Here is a 21,854-nt window from a genome sequence, read left to right as displayed (position 1 = left end):
AGGCTTTTCCTCTCCTCCCCAAAGTGGTGATTTCCACACCCCCGCCTCACCCTCCTCAGCATTGGTTGCCCTGACTCTTTCCTTCGCATTGACAAGGCTTCCAAGACGTGGGACACAGACCTGTCACGTCCCAATTGCTTGGTTCCGTGCAGTGAAGAGCTCAGGGACCAGCTGCCCAGCACTGATATCGTTACGATAGGTAAGGGGGCCCACAGAAAGGAGGCAGCCCACGCTCGTCAGTTTTCTCCTCGATCCAGCCAGGATCCTCGGGCTTCCCAGAGAGTTGGGGCTCAGAAAGTTGTTTTTTGACTATTGGAATTTGACCCCTTTCTTAACTCCATAGCCATAAAATGCTGCTAAAAGAAAAAGCAGGGTTTAGTGTGAGGCCACCCCCACTTTTGCTGTCCTGCTATACTTGGCTGGCTTAGAGAACACTGGAATTTCTTTAACTACTGACACCTTGTACTTGTACACAGTAACTGACTGACATTTAGCTCAGTGAATTTGTGCAATAACCCTGTGAGGTAGATAGCATCACTGTTCCCATTTTACAGACTCAGAAGCTAACATTTGGACCCTGAGAAGCCTGGCCAAGGTGACACAATGGCTAAGTGGTGGAGCTGGAATTTGAACTGAGTTCAAAGCCCATGTGGGTCTCATCATCCACCCCATCACCAGGCCCGCCCTTGCCTCAAACAATGCACAATAGCTGTTCTCAGTCACCATGTTCCACTCATGACACTGGGTATTTCTTGTTGTCTGGATGGCTCTCAGAGTCTTCTGTGAACTGCTACAGCCAAAGGAGAAATGAACTCATTCTGACCTACACAGCAGAGCTCAACAGAGAGATTCCTTCTACCACCTTGGGAAGAATGTCCCATTGTGGCATCACAGTTACCATGGTTTCACCAAGCAAACGTCTAGATATGGAGACCTAGGAGGAGCCGGGATGAAAAGCCTGCCTATTTCTTAAACTTAGCAGGACTCTTCTGGAAGCCTGGCTTTCCCTGGGCTTGGCCAAGAATACATCCCTTTTGCTAGATCCCAAAGCCCGGTCCATGCAGCTGTGGTCTGTCTACCTCCTCAGCACCCACTCTGTGCTTTCATGACTTTGTCAGACTGGATGGTAAAAAGCCCACTACTAAGCTGGATTTGTTTTTTCCAATCCCCATGAGCATTCTGATCTGGAGCTCAGTTTTCCTTAGCCTTTCAACTTGCAGGTCCAAGCCAAGCCACCAGACTGGCTCTGCCAAGCCATGGGGCCAGATGGGATCTGCCCTCCTGCCACTGTTAGCAGCTTTAGTTTTAGCACAAATGCCAGGACTCGAGAGAACTGTTGACAACTTAGTGGTAAGATGTAACTCCATGGAAGCAGAGGGCTCACAGGCTGCTGGCTCAGTCGCATGAAAGATATTTATTGGACAGGTAGGTGAATGGCTGAATGGAGGGAAAGATGGCTGGAAAGTGAAGCCTGACTCAGAACAGAGCCGCTATCACCTTCCCCTTGAGATTCCCCTGACATCCTGTGTGCCTCCAATAATCCATCACCTTTAACACCAATGATTGGCCTCTGCTGGGAGGACAGTATGGGAAAGATCTGGGGCAATGGGGGAAATGAGAGTTGACCTTTCAGTCTGTTCCACATCGTCGATGTCAAAATGCTTTCACATGTATTTTCTTGTTCACGATTCACAATCACCCTGCCAGGATGAAGGAATTACTTGAGCTTTCCCCATGGGAAAATGGTGACTTAGAGAAAGTCACTGGCCTACAACCATACATCTGGAAAGTGGCAAGGGCAGGTCTCCAAACCAGATCCTTCCAACTCCAGGGTAGTGAGCTGTATTCAAGTCTGCGTTTTTCAGCCTGGACCTCGTGCTACCTGATAGGGGGCTGAAGCAGAAGTGATGATTAGGGCAAAGCCAGGAGTGGCTCTTTAAGAGTGAGGATGCTGAGAGCAGTGGCTGAGACTCCAGCTCTCTCCAATTCCTCTTTAATTCCTGCATGAAAAGAAGCCATGTGGAGGTCACCAGAAACATTCACTCTTAACAAGAACAATTTAGCATACTTTTATAACAATAAACGCTCAGAATCCTTCAGGGACCCACCCAGCAAACTGTATGAACAGAGGGCCTCAAATCTTCAGCCTCTCTGGGTCACTTAATGCAAATCACCAACTTCAGATAAACTTTTAAAGGACCCATCACCATTTTGTAAATAACTATTTAATTCTTTAAGGTTAATAATAATATTAATGGCAATCATAGTTTTATATCTTGGAGAGGAAATTCATTTGCAATCTTATACCATGGGCTGCATATCCAGGATTGTGACAGCGTGAAACATATGTAATTTCTCAGCAGGTCACTTTCTATTTTTACTCTTTATTTTTCGAAGTTAGAAAATCCTAACTCTCAATTAAAGGACATATGAAATTGCAGCAAGTTCTGGAAAACTCTGGCAGATGGTTCTGGGTATTCAGATTGACAGGGACTCCAAAATCATGGAGAGATTTTTTTCCACTCTGCTGATGACTGCCCTCAATTATTTATGGGCCTGCCCGTCATGCTCAAAACCTAGGGTGTTAAAAATTTCTTCTGGGTAGGTTGAAAGTTTCATCCTAGGGGATAGTGATGGTTGGATTTCTAAATCACTTGGTTGCTTTTCCCTCTAGAAAGTATTTTTTCATGTTCTGTTGCAGTTTGGGAAAAGGATGTTTAAACATGCCAATAACGGGATTCCTGGGTGGCTCAGCGGTTTAGCACCTGCCTTTGGCCCAGGGCATGATCCTGGAGTCCTGGGATTGAGTTCCACATCAGGATCCCTGCATGGAGCCTGCTTCTCCCTCTACCTGTGTCTCTGCCTCTCTATTTCTCTCTCTATATATATATGAATAAATAAAATATTTGAAATAAATAAACATGCCAATAAGCTTCACTTGAGAAATGAACAAAACAACAAAAAAATCGGATACTATTTCATTTACATATCACACATTTTCCAAGTGTTGCCTGCTACTGATCACTGGTTTGTTGAACTTTAGGCAAAATGTATGCTAGCACAATATATGTCATTGTTATTGTACACTGCACAGTATGACTTTGATACTGATGCAACATCCTACAAAGTCCTTTGAGCAGGACTTTGAGCAGGATTTTTGTCAATAGTTCATGCTACATTTTCTTTGAATTATTTTTCATTACTAACAATGCTCACTGAGAACTTCCTAGCAGCGGTATGATGTCTACTCTGAAGAAATTTGAGTTAGGATTTTGCCATTTAAATGCAAATCACCTGCTGAGCAGAAAAAAAAAAAGAATTTCTTATAATGCCTTCAATTCTGGAAAAAAATATCTATAATTTATTTACCAAAGAGGCCATTGTGTTCAGTTGAAAATGACAAAAATGCTTTAATAGTTTCATGTGATTATTTGGCAATTTTATTTTCAGATACCTGTGTTGTATTTGCAGATTTTTTGTTAAATAGATCACCCATAGAATGTTTTTCTAAAAGTGTTTAAAACAGAATGTCATGTTTATCATATTCTTAATGCCTACAGAAAAAGCTTGTGTGCAAGAGTTTTTCAATTTTTATCTTAATGAAATGCATTTCATTAACCAAATCATCCAATCTGCAAGCCAAATTACCCAATTGACAATCTTTGAGATTGGTTGACAGTCAACATTTCTACCACATGTAGCTAATATATCTATTAATGTAAATTTCCCAATTAAAATTCCATTTTAAGTTATTCAATTTAGAAGGAACTTTTAGGAAATTTATTTCTCTCTCTTTTTAAATTTTTGTTTATTTATTTATTTATTTTAAAAGATTTATTCATTTATTCATGAGAGACACACAGAGAGAGGCAGAGCCATAGGCAGAGGGAGAAGCAGGCTCCATGCAGGGAGCCTGATGAGGGACTCGATCCCAGAACTCTGGGATCACGCCCTGAGCTGAAGGCAGACGCTCAACCACTGAGCCATCCAGGTGTCCCCCTTCTCTCTCTTTTTTAAAAAAGATTTTTATTTATTTATTTGACACAGAGAGAGCACAAGCAGGGGGAGTAGGAGAGGAAATTGAGAAGATGGTACAGTAGAATATATTGTTGATGTGGATCTAGGAGAAGGTTTCCTAAACAAGACACAAAGAGCCCTAACTGTATAATATTCTCAGCAGGTTCTTCGCTGAGCAGGGAACTCAATCCTAGGACCCTGAGACCATGACTTGAGCCAAAGACAGATGCTTAACTGACTGAGCCACCCAGCTGCCCAGAAATTTATTTCCTATTGTCATCTAACAAGACTAGAGCTAAACCATTACCATTATCCTGTACCTACCTACATATTCCACCCTCTCTCTCATTCTCTTGCTCTTTAACAAGCTCATCCATAGACATATATGACTAAGCTCTCTGCTCATGGTTCTCTAGGATGTATATACTTAGGAATAGGAGTGCTAGGTCAGAGAATATGTTAGGATATGCCTCATTCTAGAAGATAATGCTAAATTGTTTTCCAAGATGGTGGAAGCAATTTACACTCATACCAGCAATGTAAGGTGATCCTGCTGACTCATGTTTGTCCTCTCCAACACTTACTACTGTCAGCCTTAATTTTTGGCCAATCCAATGAGATATAAAGGGATATCTCATTGCTAAGGTTGAGGATATTTTCCCATGCGTTTATTGCCTGTATGAGTTAATGCTTATGTCTTTGGTCCATTTTTCCTGTTTGGGTTACTTGCCTTTTTCTTTTAAAAAAAAAATTTACTTGCCTTTTTCTTATTGAGATGTAGGAATTCTTAGCACATTCTGAATATTGTTTACTATATGTATTGTTAATATCTTCTACCAATTTCTGGCTAGTGTTTTCTATTTTAATTTCTTTATGAGGTTTTCAAATAAACAGAAATATTAATTTTTTTTAATTTTTTATTTATTTATGATAGTCACAGAGAGAGAGAGAGGCAGAGACATAGGCAGAGGGAGAAGCAGGCTCCATGCACCGGGAGCCTGATGTGGGATTCGATCCCGGGTCTCCAGGATCGCGCCCTGGGCCAAAGGCAGGCGCCAAACCGCTGCGCCACCCAGGGATCCCGAAATATTAATTTTAGTTTTAATGAAGTGAGATGTATTAATATTATACAGTTAGGGCTCTTTGTGTCTTGTTTAGGAAACTTTCTCCTAGATCCACATCAACAATATATTCTACTGTACCATCTTCTCAAATATTTAAGGTTTTGTTCTTCACATATAAGTCCTCCACCTATCTGGAGTTATTTGTTTGTTTGTTTGTTTGTTTATTGTATGGTATGGGCCCACTTTTTCCCACATGAATACCCAGTGATGGCAGCATCATTTCTTCACAGATCTTCAGTGTGACCTCCGATGTACATGCTGGAACTGTTTCTGAGAGCTCTCTCCTGCTACGCTGGTCATTTTGCCTATATCCCTGTGCCAAGTCACACAATCTTAAGTATTAAAGCTTTGCAAAGTTTTAACTATTTAGTAAGGCAAGTGCTCCCACATTAGTTCTTTTTCTATAGGAATGTCTTAACTGTTTTTGATTTGTACTTTCATGTATTTTAGAATAAACTTGGCACCTGCTACCAACCAACCAGCCAACAAACAAAACCTTCTAAGGTTTATTAGAATTGCATTGCATCAAAAAAATTGCATTGCACCAATAGTTCAGTTTGTGTCTAACATTAATATCCTTATAATATTGAATCTTCTTATCCATAAGCACAATGTATTTCTCAACTTAATTACATCACTAATTAACTCAATTTAGGTCACTAGTTAGCTGGTGATATTTTCAGTAAAATTTTATGATTTGCTCCATGAAGGTCTTGTACATCTTTTGATGGGGTTTATTCCTAGGTATCTTACACTTTTTGGTTGCAACTAAATGATGCCTTGTTTTGTTATGCTTTTGAACTATTTCTTACTAAACTGTTATTATTTGTAATAATTTATTATTAGATTTTTGGGGGTTTTCCATGGAAAAGAATCCTATCATCTGTCAATAATGACAGTTTTGTTTCTTCCTTTATAATTGTTATGCTTTTAATTACTTTTTCTTATCTTATAGCCCTGGTTAAGACCTCTAGTATAAAGTTGAATAGGATCAGTAAAAATGGGTATCCTTGTCTTGGTCAAAGGGAAGGCTTCTAACACTTCCTTGTTTAGAATAATACATGGAATAGATGGCTAAATAGATTTTCTTAATTATTTTAAGGAAGTTCCCTTTTATTTCTAGTGAGTTTTGTTTGTTTTAATCAAAATCTGGGGTTGAATTTTGTCAAAATTTTTTGCATTAATTAAGATAATCATATGATTTTTTTCTTTACTTTGTTAACATGATTAATGAAACTTAGGGATTTTCTCAAAATAAGCTACTCTTGAATTTTAGGGATTAATATTTTATCATCTTATATATTACTATTCACCAATGCTTTGTATGGGGTTTTGGCATCAACATTTGTTAATTAGATTGGCTTGTAATTTTCCTTTCTTGTATGTTCCTTATCAGTTTTACTGGCCTTGTGGAATTAGTTGGGGAGATGGAAATGGTCTGTTACCTGAATGATTGCAGAACTCATCTGAAAACTATTTGGGCCTGGTGTTTACTTTGTGGGGCAATTGCTTTTTTTTTTTTAAGATTTTATTTATTTATTCATGAGAGACACACACAGAGAGAGAGGCACAGACAACAGGTAGAGGGAGAAGCAGGCTCCATGCAGGGAGCCCGATGTGGGACTCAATCCCCGGTCTCCAGGATCACACCCTGGGCTGAAGGCAGGTGCTAAACCACTGAGCCACCTGGGCTGCCCGTGGGGCAATTTCTAACAGCTGTTTGTGTTGTTTTTTTTTTTTTCCAGATTTTATTTATTTATTTATGAGAGAGAGGGAGAGAGGGAGAGAGGGAGAGAGGGAGAGACACAGGCAGAGGGAGAATCAGGCTCCATGCAGGGAGCCCGACATGAGATTCGATCCTGGGACTCCAGGATCAGCCCTGGGCGGAAGGCAGGCGCTAAACCGCTGAGCCACCCAGGGATCCCTCTAACAGCTGTTTAATTGATTTTTATTTTTAGTATTTCTAAGACTATCCACTGTTTATCTTGAGGCAGATTTAGTAAGTTGTTTTTCTAGGAACTTTTCCACTTTGTTTTCAAGTGTATTGGCACAAGGATTAAAAATTATTTGCTCTGCTTTTTTCTATACCCCTCTTCTTTCTTGCCTTTTTTGGTTTTGTTTTGTTTTGCTTACCCCAAATTTTCTTGCTACAGGTTTGGAATTTGTACACTCTATGCATATTCCACTGAGGGTACCATTAAAATTTTACCATGTGCATGTAACTCAATCACCCCTAACATCAATTGCTCTCTTAACTCCCCCATGATAATACTACAGTCTTGGAATGCTTTAACTTCAATCTCCCCATCATGCTGTTACATAATATTCTCATTCCATATTTTAGCTCTTTTCTAAACTCCATAATTATGCTATTATTATTTTATTCAGACAGTATTTGGTTTTAAATAGTATTTACTGGGATCCCTGGGTGGCGCAGCGGTTTGGCGCCTGCCTTTGGCCCAGGGCGCGATCCTGGAGACCCGGGATCGAATCCCACGTCGGGCTCCCGGTGCATGGAGCCTGCTTCTCCCTCTGCCTGTGTCTCTGCCTCTCTCTCTCTCTCTCTGTGACTATCATAAATAAATAAAAATTGAAAAAAAATATTTAAAAAAAAATAAAAAAAAATAAATAGTATTTACTATGTTATTTGCTCTCTGTTCCTTCTTATATTGATGGCTTATATCTTTTTCCTAAAGAACATCCTTTAGAAGTGTCTTTAGTACAGATTTATTTTTTTTAATATTTTTTTATTTATTTGACAGAGAGAGAGAGCATAAGCGGGGGAGTGGCAGGCAGAGGAAGAGGGAGAAAGAGGCTCCCCGCTGAGCAAGGAGCTCCATCCCAGGACCCTGGGATCATGAGCTGAGCTGAGAGTAGACCCTTAACTGATTGAGCCACCCAAACGTCCCTAGTACAGATTTCTTGATAGCAAATGTTCTTAGTTTTTGCTAGCCTGTAAATGTCTTTTTTTTTTGGACCATTTTTCTTGAAAAATTGTTTTGATGGTACACAGTTCTAGGCTGAGAGTTATTTCCTCTAAATTTTCTGAAGATGTTCTTTCCCTGTGTTCTGGATTCCATTGTTTTGAAAAACTTTATCCTCAATCTAATTGTGTTTCTTTATGAAAGAGATTCTCTCTTGCCCTTTTTAAAGACTATCTTGTTTCTGATGTGCTATAGTTTCATTAAAGTGAATTGAAGTATGAATTTATTTGTATTTATTCTTTTAAGGATAGATTATACTCCCTATGCATATTTTCTTATAAATTCTGGAACTATCTCAGACATTATCTTATCAAATATTACTGGATCTTCAGGCTCTCTATTCTTTATCTTTGGGATACTAAATAGATATGTTAGACTTTCATATTTGATCCTTCATATTTTATTATTGCTTTCATTTTTTTCTTCACTTGAACTAGGCTTTAATTATTTATTTAAATTAAATTGCAGTTGACATACAATATTAGTTTCAGTGTACAACATAGTGATTCAACAATTCTATGCATTACCTAATGCTCATCACTCTAAGTGTACTCTTAATCCCCTTCACCTGTTTCACCTGAGTCTGTTTCTGGGAGTTTTTTGTTCATATGTCTTGTTTCTTAGATTCTACATATAAGTGAAATCATATGGTATTTGTCTTGTCTGACTTGTTTCATTTAGCATAATACCCTGTAAGTCCATTCATGTTGTCACAAACTGCAAGGTTTCATTATTTTTTATGGCTAAGTAATATTCCATGATAGATAGATAGATAGATAGATAGATAGATAGATAGATAGATAGATAGATAGATAGATTCCAATCTGTATGCCATGTCTTCTTTATCCATTCATCTACCAGTGGACACTTAGGTTGCTTCCATAATTTGACTATTATAACCGATGGCCCTAGGGATACAGATAGCTTTTCAAATTATGTTTTCAGTTTCTTCAGGTAAATACTCAGCAGTGGAATTACTGGATTGTGTGGTATTTCTACTCTTAGTTTGTTGAGGAGACTCCATAATGTTTTCCACAATGGCTGTACCAATCTGTGTTTGCACCACCAGTGCATGAGTGTTCTCTTTACCCACATCCTCAACAACACCTGTGATTTGTTGACTTCTTGATTCTATCCATTCTGACAGGTGTGAGGTAATATCTCATTGTGGTTTTGATTTGCATTTTCCTGATTATTAGTGATGTTGAGCATGTTTTCATGTGTCTTTTGGCCATCTGTCTATTTTCTTTGGGAAAATGTCCATTCAGATCCACTGCACATTTTTAAATTGGATTGTTTGGGGTTTTTGGTTTTTGTTGAGTTGTATTGGTTCTTCATATATTTTAGATATTAACCCTTATTAGATATATAATTTGAAAACTCTCCCATTAATTTGCCTTTTCATTTTGTTGATGATCTCCTTTTGCTATGCAAAAGCTTTTTAGTTTGCTGTAGTCCCAGGTGTTCATCTTGGCTTCTGTTGCACTTGCCAGATGAGACAGACCCCCCAAAAATATTGCTAAGACCAATGCCCAGGAGTTTGCTACCTATCTTTTCTTCCAGGAGTTTTATGATTTCAGGTCTTACATTTAGGTCTTTAATCCATTTTGAGTTTATTTTTGTATATGGTGTAAGAATGTAGTCCAGTTTCATGCTTTTGCATGTAGCTTTCCAGTTTTCCCGACACTATTCATTAAAGAGACTATCTTTTTATCATTGTATACTTTTTCCTCCTTTGTCATAGATTAATTGACTATATAAGCATGGGTTTATTTCTGGACTCTACTGTTCCATTGATCTATGTATCTATTTTTGTGTGAATACCATACTGTTTTGATTACTAGAGCTTTGTAGTATAGCTTGAAATCTGGGGTTGTGATACCTCTATGTTTGTTTTTATTTCTCAAGATTGCTTTGCCTTTTCAGAGGGTTTCCTTTTCTAAGATTTTACTTCTTTATTTATTTTAGAAAGAGAGAGAGAGCATGACCAGGGGGAGGGATAATGGAGGGAGAAGGAGAGAGAGAATCTCAAGCAGACTCTGTACTGAGCGTGGTGCCTGATGCTAGCTAGGCTCAATCTCCACACAACCCCAAGATCATGACCTGAGCTGAAACTAAGAGTTTGGATGCTTAACTGACTGAGTCAACCTGGCACCTCTGGAGTCTTTAGTGTTTTCTATGTACAGTGTCATGTCATAAGCAAATAGTGATGGTTTTATGGTTTTACTTTTTTCCTTACTAATTTGGATGTCTTTATTTCCTTTTTCTTGTCTGATTGCTGTGACTAGGACTTCCAGTACTATGTTGAATAAAAGTGGCAACACTGGATATCCTTATCTTATTCCGATCTTAGAGTGAAAGCTCTCAGCTTTTCACCATTGAGTATGATGTTAGTTATGAGTTTGCCGTTATATGGCCTTTATAGTGTTGAGGTATGTTCCCTCTATACTCACTTTTTGAGAGTTTTTATCTTAAATGGAGCTTGAACTTTGTCAAATGCTTTTTCTGCATCTATTAAGATAATCTTATAATTGTTATCCTTCATTTTGTTGATGTGGTGTGTAGATATTGAACTCTTGCATCCCTGGAATAAATCCCACTTGATTGTGGTTAGTGATCCTTTCAATCTATTGTTGGAGTCAGTTTGATAATATTTTGTTGAGGATTTTTGCATCTATGTTCATCAGGGATATTTGCCTGTAGTTTTTTTTTGTAGTATCTTTGTTTGGTTTTGATATCAAGGTAATACTGGCCTCATAGAATGAATTTGGAAGTATTCCTGCCTCTTCAATATTTTGGAATAATTTGAGAAAGATAGGTAATAACTTTTCTTTCTTTGAGAGAGAAGAGAGAGTACTTGTAGGTGGAGGGACAGAGGGAGAAGGAGAGAGAATCTCAAGCAGCATCTCACTCAATGCAGAGCCTGATGTGGGACTTCATCCCAGGATCCCTGAGATCATGATCTGAGCTGAAACCAAGAATCAGACACCCAACCAACTGAGCACACCTGATGCCCCAGTATTAACTCTTCTTTGAACTCTTTAAACTTTAACTCTATTTAAATGTTTGGCAGAATTCACCTGTGAAGCCATCTGGTCCTTGACTTGTTTGTTGGGAGTTTTTTGATTACTGAGTCAATTTCATTACTAGTAATTGCTATGTTCACATTTTCTATTTCTTTCTGATTCCATCTTAGAAGATTTTGTGTTTCTGGGAATGTATCCATTTCTTCTAGGTTGTCCAATTTGTTAGGGTATAATTTTTCATAGTAGTCTTTTATAATTTTTTATATTTCTGTGACGTCTGTTATAACTTCTGTTATCATTGCTGATTTTGTTTGAGTCTTCTTTCTTTTTGATGAGTTTGGCTGAAGGTTTATCAATTTTGTTTACTTATTCAAAGAACCAGCTCTTAGTTTCATTGATCTTTTCTATTGCTTTTTTAGTTTTTATTTCATTTATTTCCACTCTAATATTATTTCCTTCCTTCTATTAACTTTGGGTTTTGTTTGTTCTTCTTTTTCTGGTTTCTTTAAGTAAGATTAGATTGCTTATTTGAGATTTTTCTTATTTCTTGAGGTAGGCCTGTATTGCTATAAACTTCCCTCTTAGAACTATTTTTGCTGGTTCCCAAAGATTTTGAAACATTGTGTTTCCAATTTAATTTGTCCCAGATATTTTTCTATTTCCTCTTTGATTTTTTCATTGTTGAGGAGTGTGTTGTTTAGCCTCCATGTGTTTGTGGGTTCTCCCTGTTTTTTCTTGTAATTGATTTCTAAGTGTCATATCATTGGGTCAGAAAAGATGCTTAATATGATTTCAATCTTCTTAAATTTACTGAGATTTGTTCTGTGGCCTAACATGTGACCTATCCTGGATAATGTTCCATATGCACTCATGAGAAACATAGAGAGAGAGGCAGAGACATAGGCAGAGGACTGGATCCTAGGACCCCAGAATCATGCCCTGAGCCAAAGGAAGACACTCAAACACTGACCACCCAGTTGCCCCTCCCTATGTCTTTTGATTGTAGTGTTTTGTCTAATTACATTTAACATAATTGTTGATAGGTATATACTTATTGCCATATAGTTAATTGTTTTCTGGTTGTTTTTGCAGTTCTTCTCTTGCTCTCTTCCCTTGTGATTTAATGACTTTCTCTAGTTTTATGCTTGGATTCCTTTCTTTTTATCTTTTTTATGCACTTATTATAAGTTTTTGGTTTGTGGTTACCATGAGGTTCATATATAATATCCTATGTACATAGCAGTCTGTTTCAGGTTGATGGTCACTTTCTAAGAGCATTGCATTTTTACTCCTCCCTCCATGTTTTATGTATGTGACTACATATTTTACATCTTTTTATTTTTTGTATACCTTAACTAATTATTATAGATACAATAAATTTTACTACTTCTGTCTTTTAGATTTCCAACTAGCTTTCTTAATAATTGGTTTACTACCTTTATATATTTTGCTTTTACCAGTGAAATTTTTTCCTTTCATAATTTTCTTACTTCTAGTTATGGACTTTTCTTTTTGCTTTAAGAAGTCCTTTTAACATTTCTTTTAAGGCCAGTTTAGTGGTGATAACTCCTTTAATTTATGCTTGTCTGGGAAGCTCCATTTCTTCTTCAATTAAAAATTATGTCCTTGTTGGGTGGAGTATTCTTGATTCTAAATTTTTTCATTTCAGTCCTTTGAATTTATCATGCCACTTTTTTCTGGCCTGCAAAGTTTCGGCTGAAAAATCAGCTGATAGCAATATGGGGTTTCCTTGTATGTAACTAGTTGCTTCTCCGCCCCCCCCCCCCACCTTGCTACTTTTTAAAAAAGACTTTATTTATCTATTCATGAAAGACACAGAGAGAGGCAGAGGCATAGGCAGAGGGAAAGGCAGGTTCCCCCCAGGGAACCTAATAAGGGACTCAGTCTCAGGACCCTGGGATCACAACCTGAGCTAAAGGCAGATGCTCAACCAGTGAGCCACCCAGGTGTCCCTCTTTGCTACTTTTTTAAGAGAAAGTGAAGGGAGGACAAAGGTAGAGTCTTAATCAGACTCCACGCTGAGCTCAGAACCTGACACAGGGCTCAATCTCATGATCCTGAGATCATGACCTGAATTGAAACCAAGAGCTAGACACCCAACTGATTGCACCATTCAGTCACCCCTTTGTTGCTGCTTTTAAGATTCTCTCTTTATCTTTAATTTTTTTTACATTTTAATTATTATGTGTCTTGGTGTGGACCACCTTGAGTGTATCTTGTTTAGAGCTCTCTGTGCTTTCTGGACTTGGCTGTCTGTTTCCTTCCCCAGGTTAGGAAAATGTTCAACTATTTTTTTTTCAACTATTTTTTATTCAAGTAAGTTTTCTTCCCCTTTCTCTCTTTTCTCCTTCTGGTATCCTTATAACATGAATGCGGGTACACTTGATATTGTTCCAGAGGTCTCTTAACCTGTCCTCATTTTTTAAAAAAATTCTATTTTCTTTTTGCTGTTCAGCTTGGATGATTTCCACTACCCTGCCTGCCAGATCACTGATCTGTTCTGCATCTTCTAATCTGTTGTTGATTCCCTCTTGTGTATTTTTCACTTCAGTTATTGTATTCTTTGGCTCTGAATTGGTTCCTTTTTATATTTTCTCTTTGTTAAGTTCTTACTGAATTCATCGACTCTTCTCATAAATCTGGTGAGCATTTTTATGACCATTATTTTGAACTCTCTATCAGATGAATTGCTTTTCTCCATTTCATTTCATTCTTTTTCTGAAGTTTTGTCTTGTTCTTTCATTTGGAACATATTCCTCTGTCTCCTGGAATCTTAAAAATCCAGATCCCCTTGTCTTAAAAATAGCAGCATTGTGTACATGGCACCCTGTGGGGTCCCATAGGACAAACATGCCTGGTCACCAGAACCAGGTGCTCCGGAGGTATCCCCTGTGTGGGCTGTGTGTGTGTGCCCTCCTATTTCGCATGGGCTGAAACTGCTGCCAGTGTACTGGTGGGCAGGGCTAGCCCCTCATACAGCTGCGTGGCAGGCCTGGACACAACTGTTTGCAGACATGATGGTGGGTAGGGCTGCCTTCCCTGTCTCCAGCACAAGACTTGTTTTGGAGGGGTGAGGCTTCCTGCCAGATGTGGCTGAACAGGAGCCACTTTGAAGGGGTGCCCACCAAGGTGAATAGGTTGAGTGGGGTGAATCAATGGAGGAATGCTGGGGTGGGGCAAGTGGTGTTACGTAGATAGATTGAGAGTGTCAAAACTGGCTCCTGCCAGTGTCAGGCAAGCTAGGCAGAAAGAGAGGCAGGAAGTGGTTGCTAGCACTTCTGTTACTGGAGAAATTTCCTACAGATCTCTGTCCATCTGGTGCATGCCCTAAAAGGGGTCAATAAATCCCCTTCATGTATAGCCAAAGTACTTTTTAAAATGCTGCCTCTGTGCTGGGTCTCAGACCAAGTGATCTAGGGCACTGGCATTTTAAAGAGCAGAGTCCCAATTTTCCTATAGCCCTCTCGTTCTCCCAAAGTTAAGCCCCACTGATTTTCAAAGCAAGATATTATGGGGGCTCATCTTCCTGGTGCAGATCCCCAAAGTGGCCGATGTGCTGGCTGATCCCCTAATCCTCCAGGGGCACTTGTGATATCCCTCCCACTTGTGGGTCACCGCACAAGTGGATTGGTTTCTGACCGGGTATCTGACCTTCCTACCCCTCTCAATGTGTTTTTTCTTTATATCCTTAGCTGTACCCTGTTATTAGCTATTCTGCTGATCTTTAGGTTGTTTTCTGAGTATGTTGATCCAAATGTAGTTGCAGCCATTTTTTTTTTTTTAAAGATTTTATTTACTTATTCATGAGAGACAGAGAGAGGCAGAGACACAAGCAGAGGGAGAAGCAGGCTCTATGCAGGGACCCGACATGGGACTCAATCCTGGGTCTCCAGGATCATGCCCTGGGCTGAAGGCAGCGCTAAACTGCTGAGCCACTGGGCTGCCCAAATATAGTTGCAGCCTTGATGTGTCCATGGGAGGAGGTGAGCTCAGGACCCTCCTTTTCTGCCATCTTCCCAAGCTCCAAGCTTTGTGTCACTCTGTGCTGTGTTCTTGGTGATTATTGTAAATATACCTTCCAGTTTACTAATTATTACATTTTCTTTTTTTAAAGATTTATTTATTTATTCATGAGAGACACAGAGAGGCAGAGACAGCAGATACTCAACCACTGAACCACCCAGGTGCCCACCCCGCCACTAATTCCATTTTCATCTATGTCTAATTCACTGTTCAACTATTCTCTGGAGGTGTTTTTATATTTTTTAATTCAATAAAGGAATATTTTTATTTCTAGAAGATCCATTTTTTTAAAGTTTCCTTTCTTTCTTTCTTTCTTTCTTTCTTTCTTTCTTTCTTTCTTTCTTTCTTTCTTTGAGAGTGCACACACAAGCAAGGGTAGAGGTGGGGGCAGAGAGAGAAGAGGATGTAATTTGAGCAAGCTCCAAACTCAGCACAGAGTCCAATGTGGGGCTTAATCTTATGACCCTGAGATCATGACCTGAGCCAAAATCAAGAGTTAGATGCTCAACAGACTGAGCTACCCAGGCGTCCCAATGTTTCCCTGTTTCTGGTTATATCTCAGTGGTCTTTGTCATTGCATCCTTTATTTCTTCATCCATTTCTTATATATTCTGTATTTGATATCTGACAGTTGCAAGATCTGCTATTTCAGGGTTAGAGAACTCTAAACATGCTTTTTTGCTTTGTCTGCTAACTTCTATACAAATTATCTTCTCATGTGCCTTTGTAATGATGGTCAGGTTCAGTACCCCTTGGGTCTAAATTGTACATATTTTCTTCCAGAGTTTACTTCTGTCTCTAGTCACCAAAAGGCATCAGTACCAGGGACTATGGCTTGGCTTCCCACATTTTCCACTAGTTCAGAATTTAAACAGCTGTGCTGCTGAAGCCCCTGCCATAAGGTAATCGTTCCTCTCCCAGCTGTTGAGAGCCTTAGCTCACTTTTCTTGGAATCTTCTGCTATAGTTTGTAAGAGCAAAGATAACTTAAAGGGTGTGTCCTCTGCACTTTTTTGCAATGAGAAGGCTCTTCAGACCACCTAGCCTGCAGTGATGCTCAAAGCCAAAAGGGACTGAGCTTTACAACAAACCATGGGTTAGAAATTGGACAAATAGGTTCCCGGTAGAGGAAAATATAATTTCCAGGTAGTTATCATTGTACTTCCTATTTCACTTTCGATTGTTTTATTGCTGTTGTTTGGTTTTATTCACTTAGATTTTTGGCTGCTTACTTGAATGCATCACACTCTCAGAATCACTTATCCCAGAATAAGTGAATCACATTTGAGTCCTAGCCACTCTTTTTCTGAGTTACAGTATTTATGCTTCTGCTTTTCAGCATTATTTTTATACTTCATGGAACCTTGTAGCTATCCCCTCATTTTGTGTGTTGGAGCTGTAATATCACATAGGCCTGCTATTCCTGTGGGCCCAGGGGTGGACCTGTGACCTTAGCCAGGCCCAGTAGACCCTCCCGCCCTTGGAATTTGAGTCTTGAGCCAAAGGACAGAGGAACTGAAACAGCTGGAACCACCAAGCCAGGCCAACAACAGGCTCTGCTGGCTCTGCTGCCATACTGAGTGTTTCTTCCTGTCCTGTCTTCCCTGAGACCTGGCTCTTCTGTGAACCAGTTCATATGCTGCCAGCAAACCTCTTTACTGCATAAGAGTCAGGGGAAGTTTCTATATGTTCTGACCAAGGAAAAGTTGACCACTCCATTGGCCTAGGGCTCAGAGTATCTTTTATGCTTAAGAATTGTTATTGCATGTCTGATGAGTGACTGTTGTCTAATAAGATCTCTTAACAATAAGAATAACTGTATTCACTGAAAAGCAGTGATATTTCTGCACGGGAATCCATAATTGGGTGACACATGTTATATAACAGTTATATAGCAATATCACTTATAAACATTCAAATTCAAACCTTTTGAAATTTTAATCCTTTTTTAGATTTTTTAGAATTTGAGAGAGAAAGAAAGCACAAGCTGTTGGAGGGAAGGACAGAAGGAAAGGGAGAAGCAGCTTCCCTGCTGAGTGAGGATCCTGACACAGGGCTTGATCCCAGGACCCCAAGATCATAACCTGAGCCGAAGGCAGATGCTCAACCAACTAAATGGATAAAGAATATGTGGCATAGGGGATCCCTGGGTGGCTCAGCAGTTTAGCACCTGCCTTCGGCCCAGGATGTGATCCTGGAGTCCTGGGATCGAGTCCCATGTTGGGCTCCCTGTGTGGAGCCTGCTTCTCCCTCTGCCTGTATCTTTGCCCCTCTCTCTCTCTCTCTTTCTCTCTCTCTCTCTGTGTGTGTGTGTCTCTCATGAATAAAGAAACAAAATCTTAAAAAAAACAATATGTGGCATATACATAAACAATGGAATATCATTCAGCCTTTAAAAGGCAAGAAATTCTGACACATGCTATCACATGGATGAATCTTGAGTGCATGATGTTAAGTAAAATAAGCCACTCATAAAAAGGTAGTTATGGTATGATTCCATTTATACGAGGTGCTTAGAGTAGTCAAATTCATAGAAGTAAATAAAATGATGGTTATGGGGGTAAGGTGGAGAGTTATTGTTTAATGGGGATGCTTTCAATTTTGTAAAATGAAAAAGTTATGGGGATCTGTTGTTTCATGACCATGTGAATATACTTACCACTACTGAACTAACTGTACACTTAGAAATGGTTAAGATGGGGGCACCTGGGTGGCTCCTGACAGTTAAGCATCTGGCCCTTGATTTCAGCTCAGGTCATGGACAAGTCCCATGTCGGGCTCTGTGCTCAGTACAGAGTCTGCTTCAGATTCTCTCTCCCTTTCCCACCCACTCATGTGCACTCTCTCTCTCAAATAAATAACACTTTATGTAATGTATGTAATGTGGTCCAGGCAGGCAATCCCTTTCACATCTCCCTCCCCAAGGTCAACACCATGATCTCTGGTGTTTTTCACACTCTTACTACAAATCACACATATCTGTAAACAATATGCAGGATTCTGTGTGTGTTTTTAAAACACTCTTACACCATACCTAACATTCTGCCGTTTGCTCTTTCAATGTGATTTCGAGATAGAGTCCATTCATTTTAATTGCTGACAAGTGTTCTAGCCTATGAAAGTGCCTCAATTTATTTGTTCATTCTCTTGCTGATGGATATTTGAATTGTGCCCAATTTTTAAAATGCTAATAAATAATCCAGCAGAAACTGTTTGTGTACAGGTTTCCATAGGCAAGCATAAATAATTTTCTTTGTATTTCGTAGAACTAACCCATTACACTGAAGAAACATTGTTGCTTAACTGTCCTGAGTGAATGTAACAGTTTTCCTGGGAGGAACTTTTCTTCCAGATAAAATAAATCAACTTGTCATATTTCTTATTGTCAGTGACCAAAGCCCCAGAGGAAATGGAAAATGTGACCAAAACATGCTCTGTTGGGGCTCTGGCTCTGGGATCCCCTACAGCAAAAATCTGACCCAGCAGCACAACTATTCCCCACCCCCCCACACACCCCCCGCCTTCTCCTGCTCTCTGGGGCTTGTCCAGTCCCCCCTGGGACCCTCTTGCTGCTGGGGGAGATTTATAGTTTCCTTGAGTCTGAGGCACATGGCATCCAGCCATAGGCTGGTGCTTTGTAAAGAACAAAAACTTCCATTTTGCCAAGGACCCTCTTGCAAATTGCATTGACATCTTCGAGATCTGCTTTTTCTAATACAGACAGCCACTTATGCCTTTAAGAACAAAGTCTGCATGGACAGGATTCTTCAGCCAGTACATAGGAGGGGGTGCAACTCAATGCCAGGACCCCCAAAAGGCCTGGCCATCTATTGTTGAAGGAAAAAGGCAAGTTTCAAAACAGGGTGTAGAGTGTGAGCTCTTTTCTGATTTGGGGTTTTTTAAAGTTATAGGAAATGTCTGAAAGACCACATTCACACCCTTGAGGAGTAGATTAGGAAGGTGGGAGTGGTGGAGATAGATAAGAATCTTTTGCTTTGGGCTTCATTTAATTGTGTACTTTCTCTCCAGTAAGCTCAGGTTACCTTTGTAGAGTGAGGTACATTTACCAAATGCAGGCTGCAGTCCTACCAGCCCTTCTGCGGAGCTCCAAGGAGCAGAGTTAATTTTAAAAACTTCTATTATAAATAATTTAAAAAGACTATTGTGCTTCAAAAAATACATCATAGCTTTAACATTTATTGGCCAATAAGCACTTACTGAATAAGAGTTAAAACAAGAGGATTTTCTGGGTGGCTCAGCGTTTTAGCGCCTGCCTTTGGCCCAGGGCCTGATCCTGGAGCCCCCGGGATCAAGTCCCATGTCGGGCTCCCTGCATGGAGCCTGCTTCTCCTTCCACCTGTGTCTCTGCCCCCCCCCCTTTCTATGTCTATCATAAATAAATTAAAAATAAATAAAAATAATAAAGACAAAACACTTTAAAAAAAAAAAAGAACAAGAGGATCTTTTTTTCTTGGAACAAAATGTGATGTATCTAAACCAGCTAACAATTAACTAATTAAGGAAGGAAGGAAGGACTCCAGGGATGCCTGGGTGGCTCAGCAGTTGGGCGCCTGCCTTTGGCTCAGGTCGTGATCCTGGGATCTTGGATCAAGTCCCACATTGGGCTCCCCTTGAGGACCCTGCTTCTCCCTCTGCCTATGTTTCTGCCTCTCTCTCAGTCTGCGTCTCCCATGAATAAATAAATAAATAAATCTTCAAAAAAAATTAAGGAAGGACTCCAAATATTCCTCAATACAAAATAAAACAATTGAAGAGACTGTCAGACTGGCTGTTAAGATACTCTGCCTCATTGCAGAAATTGCCATCCTGGGTTCATCTACATCATCTTATTGAGACGACAGGAGGGACAGGAAATTTGGGGCAACAAAAATACCTCAACTGACAGTTGCATGAGAGGACAAAAGCAAGAAGACTGTTGGAATTATGTCCTAAGTCCTATGCATGGTACTCGAGGTCCTCCCCAAGGCAGGCTTACCCCCAGCTTCCTACCTGCCCCCAACCCCTCCATTATCTCCCACAGATCCTGCACCCTCCCTGGTCTCCCTACCTCCTCCATCCATCCTGCACCATGCTGCCAGTCATCTCGCTTGGCCACTTTACCTAGGTCTCCCTCCTTGCCCACGGACAGGAAGCCCCAGCATGGTCACAAACTCCTCTGCCGTTAGGCTCCTGACAACCTCTCTAGCCTCATCCTATTGCCCCCTGCTTAGGCACCCACCTCACCAAATCCCGTGGAAGCAATGCCCCATGTAATGTCCCACCCACCCTCCTCCAGAAAGGCCCCCCATCCTGCTGCCACCCACTGTCCCTGACTCTGGTGAATTCTGTATGTATTTTTAATATATAGTCCTTAAGATTCAAATTCCATCTTCACCACTTGAAACATCTATTAATAATCAATATATGAGACATGTCATTGTACTATTATATTAGCTCATTTGATTCCCACAACCAATCTGAGCAGCAGGTCCTGTTGTCATTGCCATTTTACAGATGAAGAAACTGAGGCTTGGAAGGGTAAAGACTGAGGGTCTGCACTCAGGTCCCTGCCAGTCCGAGTCCTAGGCTCCTATCCACTGAGCCACTTGAGAATCATGAGTGGATGTGGATGTGCTCTGCATGGAAACATGAGATTCCTGAAGGGAGAGACTATGTCTTGTTTGCTTTATCTTCCCAGGGCAGAGCACAAGCCTGGCCCAAAAACACAAGGCAGGGAGGGAGAGAGGAGGAGAGGGAACAAGTCTTTGGGTGATGAGTTAGGCAGACTCTGGCACTGGCATCTCTAAACATTCACTTCTTCATTCATCCAATAAATGTCAATTGAGCAGCTGCCCTGTGCTGGACACATCCCTAGATGCATGAACCAAATAAAGTCCCTGCATGCTAAGTTCGCCTTTAGGTAGTAAAAGAAAATAAAAAATAAAACCACATACAGAAAAAAAAATGTCCACGGTAAATACTAGGAAGAAAACATGAGGCAGGTGCAACAGGGAGTTTTGTGCTGTTCAAGGAGTAGTCAGGGAAGGAGGCTGCTATGTGGAGGGAGCAGACTGTAGGATTGCACTGGTGACCCACGTGCCACCAGTATGGCAGTGTGATTCCAGTTAGGGAGCTGCTGGAGACGGCCAAGGCTCAGACCAGGGAGGAGAAAGTGGATTAGAGAGAGTAATGGTGGCGTTTGAGATATATGTCAAAGGTAACACAGTAAAAGAGTTCTAAACACAAACTTGGCCTGTTCTCTGCCATCACACACTTATCGAAGGGGATCTATTTTCACTTAATAATGTCTTTGATGAAGCCACTGAAATTATTTTATTAAATCTTGACCTTTGAGTATGTGGTTTTTTAAAGATTCTGCATGATGAGCCAGGAAGTAAGCATAAAGCATTTTTTCTGCAAACTAAAGACAGCAGTTATGTAGAGGAAAAGCACTTTGTGATTGAACTGCCAGCCAACTAGCCCCTTTATTTACTACATAGCATCACTTTTACTTGAAAGAATGATTTACAGGGGATCCCTGGGTGGCTCAGCGGTTTAGCGCCTGCCTTCAGAGCAGGGCGTGATCCTTGAGTCCCGGGATCGGGTCCCACATCGGGCTTCCTGCATGGAGCCTGCTTCTCCCTCTCCCTGTGTCTCTGC

At 40.2% G+C, this 21,854-nt stretch overlaps 1 long non-coding RNA gene across 1 annotated transcript; it reads left to right on the top strand.

The window, feature by feature from the left end:
• The first annotated feature begins 787 nt into the window (after window positions 1-787).
• Window positions 788-5,503, top strand: LOC111092698. The gene is made up of 2 exons (XR_005355704.1): window positions 788-1,425; window positions 5,372-5,503. It is a non-coding gene; the product is annotated as an uncharacterized LOC111092698 (long non-coding RNA).
• The last annotated feature ends 16,351 nt before the right edge of the window (window positions 5,504-21,854 follow it).

This window comes from Canis lupus, chromosome 2 (assembly GCF_011100685.1).
Source record: "Canis lupus familiaris isolate Mischka breed German Shepherd chromosome 2, alternate assembly UU_Cfam_GSD_1.0, whole genome shotgun sequence".
Classification (NCBI taxonomy): domain Eukaryota; kingdom Metazoa; phylum Chordata; class Mammalia; order Carnivora; family Canidae; genus Canis; species Canis lupus.
This window is presented reverse-complemented; position numbering and strand designations above follow the sequence as displayed.